We start from the raw sequence: 7,083 nt of genomic DNA, 5'->3' as shown, positions 1-7,083 counted from the left end.
CTGTGTACAACATAAAACAACAATTAATGCATGTAGAGCAGAATTAAGCCGATACCCACTAAATTCTAAAACCACCTAAAAGGAAGCGATTCCCAAACCTTCCATAACAAAGCCATCACCTACAGAGAGATCAACTTGGAGAAGAGTCCCGTAAGCAAGCTGTTCCTGGGGTTCTGTTCACAAACACAAACAGAGCACCAGGAGAGCAACATAATTAGACCTAACCAAATCATTATAGAAAAGGATAATTACTTGACACTTTGGAAAGGATTAACAAAAAAACAGAGCAAACTAGAATTCTATTTGGCCCTAACTGATAGTACACCGTGGCAGAATACCGGACCACTGTGACGTGACACTAAATGAAGGAAAGCTTTGACTATGTACAGACTCTGTAGGCATAGCCTTTCTATTGAGGGGCTGCCGTGGGCAGACCTGGCTCTCAAGAGAAGACAGGCTATGTGCACACTGCCCACAAAATGAGGTGGAAACTGAGCTGCACTTCCTAACCTCCTGCCAATTGTATGACCATATTACAGACACACATTTTCCTCAGATAACACAGATCCACAAAGAATTCCAAAACAAATCCAATTTTGATAAACCCCCCATATCTATTGGGTGAAATAACACAGTGTTCCATCACAGCAGCAAGATGTGTGACCTGTTGCCACAAGAAAAGGGCAAACAGTGAAGAACAAACACCATTGTAAATATAGGCCATATTTATGTTTGTTTATTTTGCCTTTTGTACTTGAACTATTTGCACATCGTTACAACACTGTATATAGACATAATATGACATTTGATATGTCTCTATTCCTTTGGAACTTTGGTGAGTGTAATGTTTCCTGTTCATAATTGTTTAATTTACTTTTGTTAATTTTCTATGTCCTTTTCTTTAGCAATGTAAGCCTTTTGAATTGATTTGAGAGAGAGAGTTAGAGAGAGAGGGGCAGAGAGAGAGTTAGAGAGAGGCAGAGAGAGAGAGAGGCAGAGAGGTAGAGATAGAGAGAGAGGCAGAGACAGAGAGAGAGAGGCAGAGAGAGAGAGAGAGAGAGAGAGTTAGAGAGAGAGAGGCAGAGAGAGAGGCAGAGAGAGAGAGAGGCAGAGAGAGAGAGAGAGGCAGAGAGGGCGAGAGAGTGGCAGAGAGGCAGAGAGAGAGTGAGAGAGAGAGAGAGAGAGAGAGAGAGAGAGAGAGAGAGAGAGAGAGAGAGAGAGAGAGAGAGAGAGAGAGAGAGAGAATAGCAAGAGGTGTAGACTGTGTGTCCACTAGGAATAGGGCAGCGCTCACCAAAAAAACCAAGGCCGTTTATTTTTCTTTATCATTCTTTTTAATTCCATTTGTTAAAGGAACTCCATGCACAGGACTTCAGAGGAGGCTGGGATGAAAAACATAAACATAAAGGGGCTTCAACAGGTTGCGGCCCAATGGACACACTCAGAGTGGGCAATCATTTGTTAGTTGAAATGGAAAAAAGCAGCAAAAAAGCAGGAAATGAAAAGCTCTATCTTTTGTTTGCCTTATTTTCTTTTCCGTGTATTCTCTCACTCTTCCTCTTCTTCTTCTTCCTGACGTTTCCAAATGTCAAAGGAGCAGGAGTCACTCTGGCACCTTGTTTCTGTAAAGTTCTCGTTTTGGGGGTTCCATCTCTCTTTGAGTCTCCTGAAGAGCTCCTTGAGCACATTCACGTGGCTCTGGGCGAAAATCAATGCCCATATGTGTCTTCCTCAGCTGCTTTGTACAGGAGTAATGAAGGTTAGGAGAGAGAGAGAGAGAGAGAGAGAGAGAGAGAGAGAGAGAGAGAGAGAGAGAGAGAGAGAGAGAGAGATGCTCATACCCACTGATTGCACACAAAATATTAATCAGTACCAGGGCTTGGCTTGCATCTGTTTACTGCTATAATGGTTTCATAATTAAAAGTGATGCTCTCAGACTTTTACCCCCCAGGTACCCTTTTTAGCCAATGATGGATCTGTGAGGCCCACTAATTGCTTAAAGCGTTAGAGCAGGAATTAAAAATTATGACCGACCGGAGCTCCAAACATGAAGGTATATATTATTGCCCAGATTTTATTTGACCGTAAGTTGGCAGTGGTAACCAACCTTTTCTGAGTCAACATCCCTTTCTTGGTCAAAAAGCAAGCCGAGATCAACTGCTCAGATTTTTTTTTTTAACACAACTTTAAAGATGTAAGCTTTTGCAACATTAGCCTAATTAAAACAATTATATAAGAATATGTTTTGTGCAGTACAATACAATACCTAATATATTATCACAGCATATTGGCTAAATGCTTGGCGTGCCAATTTTGCTCTTCTCAGACCATATTATATTTCAAATAAAAAAATCTATTTGGAGAACTGCAAAAACAAAATGACCATAGTCAATATCAACTTGGCTGCTGTAGGTTAATTCATCTCAGTCGATTTGCAAACACATAGCCTATTAGCTATTATTGTAATGTTATTCCCCTGAAAGGGGGGAAATCTGAAAAAGTTTCACACCGACACATAGCATCAGCGACGTAATGAAAACTTCTGACATTTTTACGACTGTATTGTTTGCATTTTGATTGTGTTTTAATTTCGGGTCTACATGAAATATAGAGCATGTGGAGATGTGCATATTCAAACAAATCCTATTCTTTTAAGTTCTTAATTTATTTGATACGTTTTGTACATATTTTCTCAGAGGACCCCACTTAGGGTCCAGACTCCAAGTTTGGGAACCACTGTACTATCCTCTCTCTCTCTCTCTTGCTTCTTCTCTCTCTGTCTCCTCTGCTCCCTCCTGGCTCCAGCGCTCCATGTCCTTTCCAACCGCTCCGTTAAAAAACGTTCCCAGATTAAAAATGGTGTTCCAAATTTGCTCCATTCATTAAGCTCACCATTTAAACAACACCCATCTATTTTTGTGACTACCTGGACCTACCATTTGCTATTGAAGTATTGAAACCAAACAAAGTGATTTGAATGCAAAACATTTTAGTAAACAACTTGAAAAGGTGACTGTAAGAAGTATCCATTATTTCAAATTGGCTCCATTCGTTTTAAACAGCATATAAACACTCTAATATGTCAGGAACCAGACAGGTAGCCTAAGAAGGAACACAAATGGATTATTTAGGCTATGTTGTTAGTATATTATTTCAATTATGTCAAGGCTATAGCCTACAAAGTATTTGCTCGTGCTACACACTTGGCTGGCAGGAACATTAACCGCTCAGCTTTTAAAGAACATTTTGTTTTATTAAATCATTATAGTCTAGAAATTGCTCATATAGGCTGTGACTTAGAATTCAATTCAAAATTAACGAAACATGCCTTATTAGGCTCAGTCTACAGTGCTTTTGAATTCACTTTCAGAAGTGCGAGTTTGGCCAGAGTCTATGGCTTCAGGCTCATGCGATGGTGCCTGGAGAGCAGGCCAGCAAAATAAAATACCCTCTACGCGCTCGCAAAGCCACTGGGGATGCTAAACACCCTTTGGGCCAATCTTGCCAGGCTAGGCAGGAATGCGGAGTTGTTTTTGTTTTTTTCTCTACAGCTAGGCCTAAAGGTTTTTGGCAAAATAACCTTATCAGAACGGAAAGCTCCTTGAAAGGCTTATTGAGCCAAATGATAGCCTAGTATAGCCTTGTATAGACAATAGAACAACACTTCATTTTGTTCCATTTTGTGTTTAGAAATACTTTGCTACAATGACACACTTAGCTATTGAAGGATGCTATTGAAAGAAGCTAAAGCTAACGTTAAAACGGAGCTTACCTCAGCAGGAGTAAGAAATACACTACTAAGCTATCATAATACATTTGCAGACAGTGATGTGGCACTTGGTGGTGAGCAGAGTATGTGGGCAGAATGGGGCTGGAGCTGGAGTGTAACAAGGAGCGGAATGTGCCCAACATGACTGGAGGCCTTGAGCTAGTTTCCCAAAGGCTGGAGCGTCAGCCTTCTAGCCCACTCCAATTTCGCTACAGTACTGCACCAGTAGAGCTCACTTCACCAGCTCAGGTTATGCCTGGCCCAGCATGCATTTGTAGGCTCCTTGTGTGCTGCTATAGCCCCTTGTTTTAGCTACTGTCATGGAGTTCGCTAAATATTTTCATAAAGAAACTGATAAAAACATACAGGCGCAAAATCAAGATGACTTACAAAGATGAGGAGTACCAAGAGAGGGAATAAGGTGCTGTAGTGTCCACAAATAAAGAATCATTGTGTAATCAGAAAATTAACATGACCCGAAAGCATGAAGGGTTCTATGAGCACATGCTCACAGAAAGGAATGAGGTGGATAGCTAGCTATTACTGTAATAGAAAGTTCTCTGCTGGCAGCTAGCCACCTCACTGACTGACATACTGTATCTACTGTATAAGGCACTATTTACCAGTGTTACACTCATTCACACTCATACATTTTTTGTTTTGTTTGGGGATGTCTGTAGACACGACTCAAGTCTCGGGACTGTCTTAAAATTGCTTTTTGTCCAGCATCTCGCAAACACACTGTCAGCAGAGTCTCAAGTTGCCTACTTGAGCTGACTGCGAGCTGTGGTATTTTGTTTCCTGTATCAGACCCTCGGTCTGTGCCATGAGAGAGTAGAGTTAGCCATTTGAGAGAGTGGTGAATGAGCTGCTAAAAAGGAATATCCGGGAATCAAATCTGGGGGACGCAAGCGAAAATCACCTTTAATCTGTCTGGACTTCGCGGTCCTCATACATAGTTATGGCCATGCCACAGCTGAGCATACATTTTTATAATTTGAATAAACGAATGGTACCTGCATGTGATGGTCAGTCTTAGTGGAGGGAGAGAACAGCAGAGGGTCCGTCTCTCATGGTCCCTGCTCTCTCCTTTCCTCCTGTGAGATTGACCAGAGAGCGGGGACCGAGTCTTCCACCTGATGGCGAAACTTTAGTCTTTCCTATGACCAGAGAAAGTGAAATATTGCTCAAAATGTAAAAAAATCGACACAATGAGCTGCTGATAGTAAAAAAAAGCAGGCCTATCGATATACTTGGCTACTCATTCATTGTAGCTGCAGTGTCAGTGGAAGTGGGGAGGAGCGCATTTTATGTTTTGTAAAAGTGTTGAACACAAACAGTGCTGAATAAAAATGTAATCATGAACTCACTCATGAAAACAGCCGCTTCATCCTGTATTATTTGAGTCTCTTGCTGGTTGTGGTTTTAAAAGTTATTTAATAGTATCAAACTTTGCTGTGGGGTTGTGGAAGCTGTAGGCACAGTGATTTGAGCTATCCGATTGGCCAGCGCAGTAGGCACACTTGATTTAGCCATAGCTCTCCTGGTCCACAGGGTAGGCGGAGTTTGTCTGTTACAAAATGGGAACACTTTGCCAGTATGCATTGCTTCTGAATCAACTGCACCCATTGACAACAGCGCAAGACAAATCTAAAAAATAGGAGGGCAAGCTTTTATCATTGGCTTTTCTACAGAAATGTTTGGTGATCGACTTAGGAATGCCTGAAGATTGACCACGATCGACTGGTTAGTGACCACTACTGTACTGGAAGTTCACTGACCTTGACTAGGGAATCACAGACATTCTATTGATTTGAACCTGATCTATTGTTTATACGTACATAGATGCCACGACTTGGTTTAATTGTATCTGGCTGAAATCTGAAACAATGAGTGGGAGGAAATGTGGCAATTGGTGGTTTGTTTACATAATGTAGCTATATCTTCATGGGTGAACTTGATAAGACGTTTTGGTTGACAGTCCTGTCTCAACTTGCCTTCATATAACTGTCATATTAATTCATTTGAAATTCAAATCTAAAGTTACAGTATCTCCTTATATGTTCAGTTTACCACTGTGTACACTCCAGCCTCAATTTAAAGATGCTGATGTTGTTCTTTTGCAACATAAATCTTGTTTGACAGATTTTTCATAAACTGATCTGCAGCAAACCTACTGTACTATAGAAAGCACATGTTCAAACCTTATGTTGATGTACAGTATCCACCTTCTGTTTCCTACTTCTTCCCCCCTTTCCCGTCCTTGTTTCTTTTCTCCTCTGTCATTCCCTGGACAGAGGAGTCTCTTCATTGGCTGAGGGGCTTCAACGGTTCATCCAGGTCTTGGCGTTCAGAAGACCTTGGACAGTGATCTGCCTGTACATTCACAGACACGCATGCATGCACACATACAAACGTCCACACGCAGCACGCACACACACACACACACACACACACACACACACACACACACACACACACACACACACACACACACACACACACACACACACACACACACACACACACACACACACACACACACACACACACACAAACTCCCTACTTAAACCAGGATTTGGTACTGAGGTCGAATAACCTTAGGATTTTTCTATGTGCATTGTGTGCCAAATTACAATATACTGTAGGATTAACAATGGCAAGCATTAGTGTGTGAACAATATGGCGGGCAACGTGTTCACTTCCTTCCCTTTCACCCAAAGACTGGAGAAAGGGGAACGAACAGACAGACCGACAGAGACGGGCAGGGTTGTTGAATGATGTAACAGTATTAGTGAATCTGCCTCACTGCCTACCCACATGAAATGAATATGACAGTTTACTATAGAATACGAGAGTATTTACTATAACTTTGTAGTAAACTATAGTATACTGTAAAATACTATTATACACACGGGAGTATCCCTAGATGATGTGTAGTACTTATTATATTCTAACCAAGATGGGATAGCTGTCAGACGTCTTTGTCTTCGTCTTGTCGTGTCCCGTGTATATATCTTTTTATGTCTTTTTTCTTTGCATATATTTAAAAATATGTTTTTCTTAACCTCAACATACTCTCCTGCAATCCACCTCACCCAGTGAGGTATGGATCTGCAATTTTCTTTACTTTAGATCCGGAATCCCCAACTGAAGCTAGCCAGCTAACTAGCTACTAGCCACTGCTAGCTGACTTAGTTCAGACAACTCTTGCTAGTCTGCACAGCGCAATTTAAACAAGAGCATATCAGACTTTTTTAACCAAATCTCCGGATTCCTACCGTAAGCTCTGAACCTTTTCACCTGGATCAACG

The sequence above is a fragment of the Oncorhynchus keta genome, chromosome 2 (assembly GCF_023373465.1).
Source record: "Oncorhynchus keta strain PuntledgeMale-10-30-2019 chromosome 2, Oket_V2, whole genome shotgun sequence".
NCBI classification, from domain to species: domain Eukaryota; kingdom Metazoa; phylum Chordata; class Actinopteri; order Salmoniformes; family Salmonidae; genus Oncorhynchus; species Oncorhynchus keta.
This window is presented reverse-complemented; position numbering follows the sequence as displayed.